The following is an 11,905-nucleotide window of genomic DNA, read 5'->3' on the forward strand; positions in this document are numbered from 1 at the left end:
GAATTAATTTGGTATAAGGAATGTAGTAGTAATTCAGGTTCATTATTTATTCCTAAAGGACTAGTCAGTTATCTATCTGACAATTATTATATAATCCATTGTTTTTCTACTGATTTGAAATACCACCTCTCTAATGTAATAAATTTCTGCAAGTATTAGAGCTTTCTTTTAAATATCTCTTCTATTGCCTTTCAATTATTGTACCAGAAGCATTTATAATTTTTATAAATATCTGATAAAGACTGGCCTCCACCCCCTCCATTACTTTTCTCTTCTCAAATTGATACCTGGCTATTGTCACACATTTATTTTTCCAAATACACTTCAGGATTACTTGTCAAGATCTGAGACGGAGTGGGAGGGAAACTCTATTGCAATAGACTACATTAGATTTAAGACAGAGAAATAATCACCACCTTTAAAATACTGAGTCATGGTACAGAATAACAAGGTATATTTTTCCACTGGAGTCCAATTTTATGTCTCTCTCTCAGCCTATGCCTCCCTGTGTGCCTTCTGCTGGTGTGTGTCATTGTACAGGGTGTCCCGAAAGTCATCATACATAGGGAAGTTGTAGCTAAATGTGTCTCTATTTATAAAATATTCATTACAAGATTTTACAAAATTTTTCCTTTGTATGGAGACTTTTGGGACACCCTGCATTTGTTTCCTGCTGCTGCTTTAACAAATTACCACAAATTTCGTGGCTTAAAGACAACACAAATTTATTATTTTACAGTTCTGGAGGTCCCAAATGGGTCCCACCAGGCTAAAGTATAAAAAGGGCTGCTTTCCTTTCTGGACATTGTAGGGCAGAATCTATGTTCCAGCTTCTATGAGCTACCCACAGTCCTTGGTTTATTTATGGCTGACTTCTAGCTCCAAAGCCAGCAACAGCCAGTTTAATGTCTCATGTTGCATCACTCTGACAATGACTCTCCTTTTTCCTTCTTCTGCTTATAAGGACCTTTCTGATTCCATTGGGCCGTCTGGATAATCCAGGATTATATCCTAATCACAAGACCCTTGACTCACACCTGCAAAGTCCCTTTTGCCTTCTAACATAATCTACTCGTGGGTTCCGGGGATTCAGATGTGGACATTTTTGGGGGCATCATTCTGCCCACCACTGTTACCAGTGCTGCTTTCCCCAGGGCTTCCCTGCTGTCATTCATTCTGTCCACCCACTCAAAGTCTCTTCTTTTTAAAAAGAAGTTATTTTTCTTATTATTACATATTTACATTGTTGTTTTTCTTATTTGAATATCACTAGAAATATTTAGGGAATACTTCTTCTTGACATTGTGGGGAAATGTCAGAGTAGTCAGACCACTTCCAAAAGTTTTTACCTACCTTGAGTCATTTGGAATTGTGAGTCATCTCTAACTTCGAAAGAGCCATAAACCCACACTCCCTTGTGTTAGTGTTACTTTCCCCATTATCAGAAAAAGAATTCAGGAAGCAGTGAAGGTAGATGGTGTCATAATACTAACACAATACTTCTATTCTATTCTCTCATTTACTTACCATCTTAAAACTCATCTAATTCAAACTGCCCACTTCTATACTCAGAAGATGCTCATGTTGATCACGTTAGGCCTGAAGGCTCCAGGGCAGAGAACCTGCTACTTGCTGAGCAGCTGATGTCATACTGGGAAGCTCTAATTGTTAGAAATCTTATCTTGAGCTGAAATCTCTCTGCCTGTGACCATCTCTCCAACTGCTGTGTTTCTAGAGATAGAGAAAAATTGTAATCAATTGTAATCAAATATTTGTGATACTTGTTTCTTAACACCTTTTCTTCTTCAATATTTTCTCACATGACATAGTTTTAATACTCACCATTTTCCTCACCCACGTCCAGAGAAAACAGTCCATTTGGTCTTGGCTTCTCCTCAAATGTTGGCCCCAGCACCAAGCCAAGTGCACCAGGTGTGGTTTTCCTCTGTGTTCGTTAAGGCAATTTAGTTTCCTCATGTAGCTAAGATTACAGCTATGCTAAGAGGCACGTTCACTGAGATGCTCTATGAAAGTAGTCTAGAAAAGCCTCTGGGAAACCTTACTTCTGATTTTAGAAACTACATCATTGGTACCTTTGGGAACCAACTGTGCCCAAATCTGGGTTCCTGGTTGTTGCTAAGGTCTTTCATAAATCAGAAGACCACGTCTCCCTTAGTCCCCTTGATGAACAAACTCTTGCCCAATCTTACTAAAGGACATTTAATATAATTCAGTTAAGCTATCTTTTATGAAATTGTTAAGCCAGATCATTCCTACTACTAATTAGCCCAGAGAAGGGGAGGCCTGTCACTTTTTCTAGTCTAAATATCATACTTGTATTAAATCAGCCAATGTCACATTAATGTCTTTAACTGGTGTATTACACTCTGACTCATACTGTCAGCTGTAACTTCTAGTCTTTTTTTTCATGGTATTGCTAATCCACATACTCCCATGCTCAATTTTTATAACTCATTTCTGTCCTGAAGCATAGAACCTTATATTTAGTCATTAATAAACTTTGATTTATATTCAGCTCACCACTCATGATTTTAAACTTTTATAGAAACACAATGTAAACAATATATGAAAGCATGTTATATGGACTTCTTATTGATAATGTTATTTTTCTTGGGGGTGCATAATATTCTGTTTATTCAGTGCTGTCAGTATGCGTCATTAGTCATTTTGAAGCAGTACTATTTGGTCTACACATTGCACAGTTGACTGTAGCAGGTAAGATTAAGCAGTCCAAGTAAGCAGAAGCATCAAAGCTAGATAGGCCCTCAGGAGCTGTGAAGTTAGGCAGTACAGGGCCCTAGGGATCTGTTCAGGATTTGGGGACTGGATATCCCTCTCTTGGAAGAGAGCTGTCAAAGACCAAGGCAGAGAACACAGACCTAGGCATGCTACTATCATAAAAATTCAAGCATGGAGCCAAGTTTAGGATCCAGAACCAGGCATTAGGAAAAAGGTAGAGGCCAAATGGTTAGAAAAAAAGCAAAAACTGCTAGCCACTTGGAGCCCAGTATTGCTAGACTAGGGACTATGTAGCCCTGAAGGAGAGTCCAAATTGTGGGGCCACAGGTCTTCTAATCCCTCTTGCCTGCGGCCAGGATTAACCATCAAAGGTATGTTGGCAGTTAACCTGTGTATCAAGATCAAGGTTTCCCACTGCGGGGAAGAGGACTTGCAAAGGCTTAACATTGGCAGGGCTAGATGCTACCTAGCAAAGGGCAGAATTTCCTCTTTCCCTTCATTCTGGTAATAAATATATGGTCATAGTCATTTTTATCTCTGATACGATTGCATAAACACTAGATTGGCTGTCACAAGACCTAGGTTGGAGCCCTGACACTGCCGTTAACCAAATGCTTAATACTGGAAAAGTCAATAATTTCAGGCCTAGTTTCTGGTTGGGGATAATAGTAACATTGACAGGATTGTTGTGAAGGCTAAATGAGAATCATCTGGGTGAGTGAAATACTATTCACTTTGCAGGCAATAAAACACTTTACAAATACAAGTTGCTAGTCTTCCTACAGTGATTTGAATCTATGACAGTTTTTTGAATGACATTGTTTCAGACTTTACTTAGCAAATGTTTATTAAGCATATACTATATGAAGAAGATGGGCATGGTTCTTGCCCCTATGGTGCTTTAATCCTAGTGAAGGATGAGATCATAAAATACTAATTAAAATATTAATTATTTTATATATTAATTTTTTTCATCATATTGTCCTAGACTCCTATTATGAACATGGAACTTTGCTAGGTGCTAGATAAGCTTGTTTTTAGAAATTAACCCCATTTATCTTGTTGAATAATGGAAATATGTTTTAAACTTATTAAACAATAAACTCCAATTATTCTTTTAGATCTAGCTATTTGAATGAGTTTACTGTTTGGATCATTAATGCATCTAATGAAATCATTCAGCAAGGAAATTCTGAGATATTATGAGAGACCATGTTAAATGCTTACAAAGGATCAACATGTACTGTAACTATAGCATTTTATGATTTTCTCATCCATTAAGGTTATGATGAAAGGACATGAGTTTATTTTCACAGTATTCTTAGTAACCCCATGCTAGTGTTTGAGGAAAGCAGGACTGGAGATAAGGAGAGTAGTTTGGAAGTTGTTCCAGCAGTTCAAGTTGAGATATTATGCTGGTGATCTGGACTAGGGTGTAGTTAGGATAGAGAGAAGTAAATGTGTTTGAGAGATAATTCAATGGTAAGGTATAGATTTGAGGATTGATTGGGAATGACACTGAGGAAGAATGGGAAGTGAAGCATAATCCCAGGTCATTACAGTGACTGATTATGTGGAAATACTGATTACTGACAGGGAATAAAGGAAAAGAAGTGATTGGAGGAGAACATGACAAAATGCAAAGTTTTTTTTGAAAAAGAAACATCTGAGCCTTCAATAAGTGGTAATAATTCTGCTGGTATAGATTTTGCCTCCATGTTGATGTCTGCTGACAGATCAGAGTGGTGGTTGCTAAAGGTTGGTGTGGCTATGAAACTTTTTAAAAATAAGACAACAATGAAGTTTGCTACATTAATTGACTCTTCCTTTCAGGAAATATTTCTCTGTAGCACGTGATGCTGTTTGATAGCATTTTACCCACAGTGGAACTTCTTTCAAATTTGGATTCAATCTTCTCAAACCCTGCAACTGTTTAATCCACTAAGTTTACATAATATTCTAAATCCTTTGCTGTCATTTCAACAATGTTCACAAAATCTCCACCAGGAATAGATTTCATCTCAAGAAACCATTTTCTTTCTCCATCCCTAAGAAGCAACTCTTTATCTGTTCACGTCTATCATGTAATTCAGTCTCATCTTCAGGCTTCCCTTTCTAATTCTAGGTCTCTTGTTATTTCCAGCACAGCTGCAGTGACTTCCTACACTGAAGTCTTGAACCTCTCGAGTCATGAGTTGAAAGCACTTTTTCCAAACTTGTGTTAATGCTGATATTTTGATCTCCTCTTATGAATCATGAATGTTCTTAATGGCACCTAAAATGGTGAATCATTTCCAGAAGGTTTTCAATTTACATTTCCCAGATTCATCAGAGGAATCACAGTCTATGACAGCTATGGCTTTATGAAATATATTACTTAAATAATAAGACTTGAAAGTAAAAATTACTCCTTGATCCACGAGCTGAAGAATAGATGCTGTGTTAGCAGATATGAAAACAACATTAATGCCCTGTACATTTCCATCAGTGCTCTTGGGTGACCAGGTGCATGGTCAACAAGAAGTAATATTTTGAAAGGAATCTTTTTTCCCTGAGTGGTAGGTCTCAATAGTGGGCTTCAAATATCCAGTAAACCATGCTGTAAACAGATGTGCTGTCATCCAGGTGGTTGTTCCATTTTTAGAGCACAGGAAGAGAAGATTTAGCATCATTCATAAGGGCTCTAGGATTTTGGGAATGGTAAATGAGCATTGGCTTCAACTTTAAGTCACCAACTACCTAAGTCCCTAACAAGAGACTCAGCTTTTCCTTTGAAAATTTGAAGCCAGGCATTCACTTCTCCTCTCTAGCTGTGAAATTTCTAGGTGACATCTTCTTCCAGTAGAAAGCTGTCTCATCTACTTTAAAAATCTATTATTTAGTGTTGCCAGCTTCATCAGTCACCTGAGCTAGATCTTCTGGATAACTTGCTGCAGCTTCTAAGACATCAGCACTTGTTGCTTCACCTTGTACTTCTATGATATGAGGTTGGCTTCTTTCTTTGAATCTCATGAACCAACCTCTCCTGTTTTCAAACTTCTTCAGCTTTCTCACCTTTTTCAGTCTTCCTAGAAATCGAAAAGAGTTAGGACTTTGCTCTGGATTAGGTTTTGATTTAAGACAATGTTATGGCTGGTTTGATCTTCTATCCAGACCACTAAAACTTTCTCCCTATTGGCAATGAGGCTATTTGGCTTCCTTACCACTCATATCTTGACTGAAGTAGCACTTTTAATTTCCTTCAGAAACTTTTTCTTTACATTCACAACTTGGCTAACTGTTTTGCTCAAAAGGCCCAGCTTTTGACCTATCTTGGCTTTCGACATGCCTTTCTCACTCAGCTTAATCATTTCTAGTTGTTGATGTAAAATGACAGATGTGTGACTCTTCCTTTCACTTGAACACTTAGAAGACATTGTAAGGTTATTAGTTGGCCAAATACCACTATTTTTGTGCCTCATGGAATAGGGAGGCCGAAGTGTAGGGAGAGAGATGGGGGAATGATCGATGAATGGAACAATCAGAACACATATAACATTTGTTGATTCAGTTCACTGACTTATATGGGCGTGGTTTGTGGTTCCCCAAAACAATTACGGTAGTAACAGCAAAGATCACTGATCACCATAACAGATATGATAATAATAAAACAGTTTGAAATATTGTGAGAATTACCAAAATGCGACACAGAGACATGAAGTGGGTATATGCTGTTGGGAAAATGATACTGATAGCTTTGTTTGGTGAAGGGTTGCCACAATCCTTCAATTTTTAAAAAAACACAGTATCTGTGAAGCACAATAAAGCAAAGTACAGTAAAATGAAATATGTCTGTACTAGAGTAGACATATGGAGCCATTTAGAAAGTTCTTACATACAAATGGCCAGCAGGTATATGAAAAATGCTCAGCATCACTAATCATCAGAGAAATGCAAATCAAAACCATATCAAGATATCATCTCACCCCAGTTAAAATGACTTTATAAAAAAGGCAAAAAATAACAGATGTTGGAGAGGATGCAGAGAAAAGGGAATGCTTATACACTGATGGTAGGAATATAAATTAGCATAGCCGCTGTGGAAAACAGTATGTAGATTCTTCAAAAAGCTAAAAATAGAACTACATTATTATCTAGTAATCCCAGTGCTGGCTATATATCCAAAAGAAAGGAATTCAGTATATTGAAAAGATATCTGTAGTATCATGTTTATTGCAGCACTATTCACAATAACCAAGATAAATAAAGAAGATGTGGTACATATATACAATGGAATATTACTCAGCCATAAAAAAGAATAAAATCCTGTCATTTGCAATAATGTGGGTGGAGCTGTAGGACATTATTTTAAGTGAAAGAAGCCACACACAGAAAGGCAAATATTACATATTCTCACTCATATGTGGAAGCTAAAAAAATTGATCTCGTGGAGATAGAGAGCAGAATGATGATTACCAGAGGTGGGAAGGGTAGTGAGGAGGGGCTAGGTTTAATGGGTACAATAATACAGTTAGATAGAAAGATTAGTACCTAGTGTTTGGTAGCAAATAGGGCAATTATAGTTAACAATAACTTATTGTATGCTTGAAAATAACTAGAGGAATACAATTGGAATTTTCTTAACACACACAAAAATAAATGTCTGATTCGATCATTACACATTGTATGCTTGTATTAAAATATCACATGCACCCCATATATATATAACTATCAATATTATTTATCCATAAAAATGAAAAAAGGCCAGAAACAAATTCAATTATATGCAAACATATGGTATATATTTATTGTCATAGGAGTTCTATTTCAAAATAAATAGTTGGAAGATGTAAACAAATGTATATAATTAAGAATGTTATTTTAAAAGCAAACCATTAAAATTTCAACAGGATAGGACTGACCATGTGTACATTGGGACCTAACCTTAAATTTATCATGTAGACATATATTTGTTCTTCACAAGAGTTTATAATACATTATTAGAGGTAAATGTCAGATTAGATATATGATATATAATGTCTTTATATGCTTATATATAATGTCTTTATAAGATTTACAGAAAATCCTTTGAACTCACATGCTATTTTGGGTGGGAAAATGCAATTCCCTCCTTAAGAATCTCAGACTTGGGGGGGAGGGAGGGTAAGGGCATCATACGTAAGCTAATCATCTGTACCCCCATAACATGCTGAAATAAAAAAAAAAAAAAGAATATACGGAATCTACAGGGCATACAATTTCAGTTCTCATAATCACCTCTTGCTGCAAATTTCTGTTTGTGCAGAACTCTTGATTTAAATCATTTTTCTCATTTCATATCTGTTGTTGACTCTGCCCCCTGACTACTGGAATAGATAACATAACCCTGGTTCCTTGTTCCAAGAGACTTTGTATGGGAAAATTTATAGCAACAGTGTCCTTAATAATGTTAACAGAAAGAAAAAACCAATTCTGTAAAGTAACGTAAAGAGGTTTATTCTGAGCCAATGTGAGTGACAATGGCCCAGAGATCCACAAATCCAAGAAACCTTAAATAAGTGGTCCCAAGGCTGTCAGGGACAAGTTTGGTTTTATATATAAAGATTTTAGGTGGATTCAGAGATTCTTTGATTTGTAATTGGTTAAAGAAATAAGACTTGGGGTCAGTATAAAGGAATCTTTGAGTTAAGATAAGGGGGTCTGTTAATCAGAGAGCAAGCCATAATATACCCCCTCAAAGGGATCTGTGAAACAAATTGATGGCCTGCAGGCATGAGTTTGCAATTAGTCTAGACTCCAAAAGGGAGTGGAGTCTTAATAAGGAGGCAGGTCTGAACTCCCTTTCTCTTCATGACTGAGAACTCAGTTTTAAGGTTTTTCTGGGGTCCTCCTGGCCACAAGAGCGTCCGTTTGGGTATGGGTTGGGGGCTGGGTGTTCTATTTTTAGTTTACAATAACCAAACACCTGGGAAACATTTAAAATTCCATTGCTAGGAGAATGTGTTAATGAATTGTGTATATCTTTTCAATACAGTGGGCTCCTGTACCATATTGAAAATAAATGAATCTTAGAAACATAATACTGATTGAACATAATCATAGAAGAACAGGAGCATTTTATACTATATACATATATAAGGTTCAAAAGCATACAGTACTAAAAAATTTCTTCTTTATTGATCCTTACATATATAGTTAAAATTTAACAACAGTTCAGGGAATTAAAAACACTAAGTTCAGAAAGCATTTAGCCCTGGTAGGGGAGGAAGAAGGGTGGGATTGGAAAGCAGAGCACAGGTGGGGGTGGGGGCGGGGGTGGGGGCAGGTTTCAATAATATGGTGGTAATGTTCTGTCTCTTAAACTGAGTGGTGCACACACATGGATTCATTTTTTTTTATCGTCTTGCATATATATCCTCTTTTGACGGGTATTTGCCAGGTATTTTGTTGAATGCTCCTCTTTTTTGACAATAAGAAATATTTAATTACAAAAGCAGTTTCACTGTATTTCTCTTACCATCCTCTTCCCTGTGGGGTGTGTCACCTTCCTTAAGGAAGCCAGGAAGTACAAAAACTTCTGTTCCAAAGAGAAATTATGGCACTCCAAAAATAGAAGTAGGAAGTAGAAGAGGGAACACTTCATTGTTGTTTAAAATCCTTTTCTTTCCTTTTGCATACACCCACATGTGCGCACACATTTACAGAGTGAAGTGGTCAGGGAGGGTGTACACCAAAATGTTACTATTAGTTATCTCAGAATGCTGGGTTTTCATGTGATCTTTTTTCCTCTCTCTTTTTATTTTCTAATTATTCTCTAATAAATATTTTCCTTTTTAAGAGGGAAAGCAAATTAACCCATCCTATGTGGTTAAATTTCAAAGTAGTTTTCAAGGCTTTTAAAATCCTCATAATTCTTCATATATATAGTAAAATTACAACTTAATCAAATCTGTGGGTTGTTCTGATTAATTTAATTTCAGGATGAACTAGGGTTTTAGCTGGAGACTCTTTTTTTCATAAGCTCTTTATAATATTATTGTTGTCATCGCAGTTTTTTCACTTTGGATATGCAAAATGGTAAACAATAATAGCCAAACTGAAAGGCAAAATAATTTACATCTGGAAAAGACATAGTTATTTCCCTACCTGGTAGTTAGATTTGTTTAGAGGACACTAGAGACTATCGAGTTGATCAGTGAATATTTACTGGGTACCTACTGTGTGGCAGGACCTGTATTAGATTCTGGGGATAGAGTGATGAACAAGACAAACTCCAGCCTTCATGGAGCTCCCAGTGATCTGGTGTAGTCACTGTACAATAGGTTTCATGCATGATTTTATCAAGAGGTAATTCTGCTGCAAGATTTTCAGTAATGAAGAGTTCCTTCTGTTGCTTTCTGGAACTTTGTTGACTATTTTATTAGTGCATTTCTGTTATAAAAGATAAGCAATATTATTAATTCATAGGTAATTATTTTTTATATCAATCCGAATTTGCCTTTCTTGACCTAATAAACATTAGTCTTTGTTTTGCCTTTAAAAGCTTTAGACTGCATCTACCACAGCAACTTGTACCCCTACCCCCTTTGTGGGATAGCTCTCGAAGGATAACCTTTCAAATATGTTGAGACAACTATTATGTGGCTGTAAGACTTCTCTGGGTAGAACACTGCAGTTCCTTTCATCATTTCTTCTCTGACATGGTTTTAAAATTATATACCATCCTGACTGCTTTCCTCTGGATGTCTTCCACTTTGTCACCCTTTGTTGTTAAAAATGAATTACTCCCAATTCTCTGCTTTCAATACAGTAGATTGACAATAATTGACTCTCTGATGTGTAAGAGTCTGGTAGTCTCTGAAAGCAATTGCACTGACCTTTAACTCTAATGTACTATAAATATCATTATAGAAAAAGTAGGAGCTCATACTAAATCTTTATCAACGCTTGAATATATTTTGGAAGATTTTTTGAAAATATGAGTTTATTTTCTTATTTGTCTTTTTCTCAGTGGTGAAGTATACTTCATAAAAATAACAAGGACAGACAATCCCAGACTCCCGATAGTTTGAGTTAACTATTTTGACTTTCTTATCCGTCTTTTCTCAATAACAAAGTATTTTGACTTTATGATGGTGTGAAAGTGATACACATTCAGTAGAAATGGTACTTCGAATTTTGAATTTTTATCTTTTGCTGGGTTAGAGATACGCCCTGTGATAGGTGGTCTCTCGTGATCCTGGGCAGTGGCAGTGAGCCACAGCTCCCAGTAAGCCACAGGATCACAAGGGTGAATAACTGAGACTCTACAGTGTACTGTGTTGGCAGATGGTTTTTTGTGTAGTCTAATGCACAAATTTTTTGTGTAGTCTGAGTGCGTTTAAGTTAGACCAAGCTAAGCTGTGATGTTTGGTAGGCTAGGTGTATTAAATATATTTTGGCTTATGATATTTTCAACTTACAATGGGTTTATTGGGACGTAGCCCCGTTGTAAGTTGAGGAGCATCTGTATCAGAAATAAAACATGACTGATTATGAAATTCATCATGTAGATATTCTGTCTTCTTCATCAGACTATGAACTTTCTGAGAGCAAGGATTATATCTTATTAGTTTTTAAAAATCTCTAGCACTTAACATAGTCATATATATACATATATAAATATATATATATATATATATATAGAGAGAGAGAGAGAGAGAGAGAGCGAGAGATGCCCAATAAACATTTGTTGACTGATTAATGCCTCATATACAAGAAATTAAGATTATTCAAAATGAAATGAATTCCAATTTTGGAGCATATTGAAGAATCAGTAATATAGATAGAATTAGATCTAAATTTTGTCCTAACCTGAGAAGAGTAACCTTAGTATATTAACAGTATTCACAAAGAAAATATTAACAGTTAACAGTATTCACAAAGAAAAATACTAGTTTGCTGGATAGTAATATTTTTTAACTCTAAATGACAGAAAATCCAATTAGTAATGGCTCAAACTATAAGAACATCATTATTTACTTAAGAAGCTGGGAGAAACTGGTCCTGGGTCTATTTGACCAGCTCAATGATATCATCTAGGCCGGGCGCGGTGGCTCACGCCTGTAATCCTAGCTCTCTGGGAGGCCGAGGCGGGCGGATTGTTTGAGCTCAGGAGTTCAAAACC

The 11,905-nt window shown here is 36.3% G+C and overlaps 1 protein-coding gene across 3 annotated transcripts in view; it reads left to right on the plus strand.

Annotated features, from left to right (window-relative positions):
• Positions 1-11,905, plus strand: part of ANKS1B (ankyrin repeat and sterile alpha motif domain containing 1B) — a 1,021,409-nt gene that overhangs the window by 360,204 nt on the left and 649,300 nt on the right. The gene's annotated exons all lie outside the window — the stretch shown is intronic.

This window comes from Propithecus coquereli, unplaced genomic scaffold, assembly GCF_000956105.1.
Source record: "Propithecus coquereli isolate 6110/MARCELLA unplaced genomic scaffold, Pcoq_1.0 Scaffold85, whole genome shotgun sequence".
NCBI lineage: Eukaryota > Metazoa > Chordata > Mammalia > Primates > Indriidae > Propithecus > Propithecus coquereli.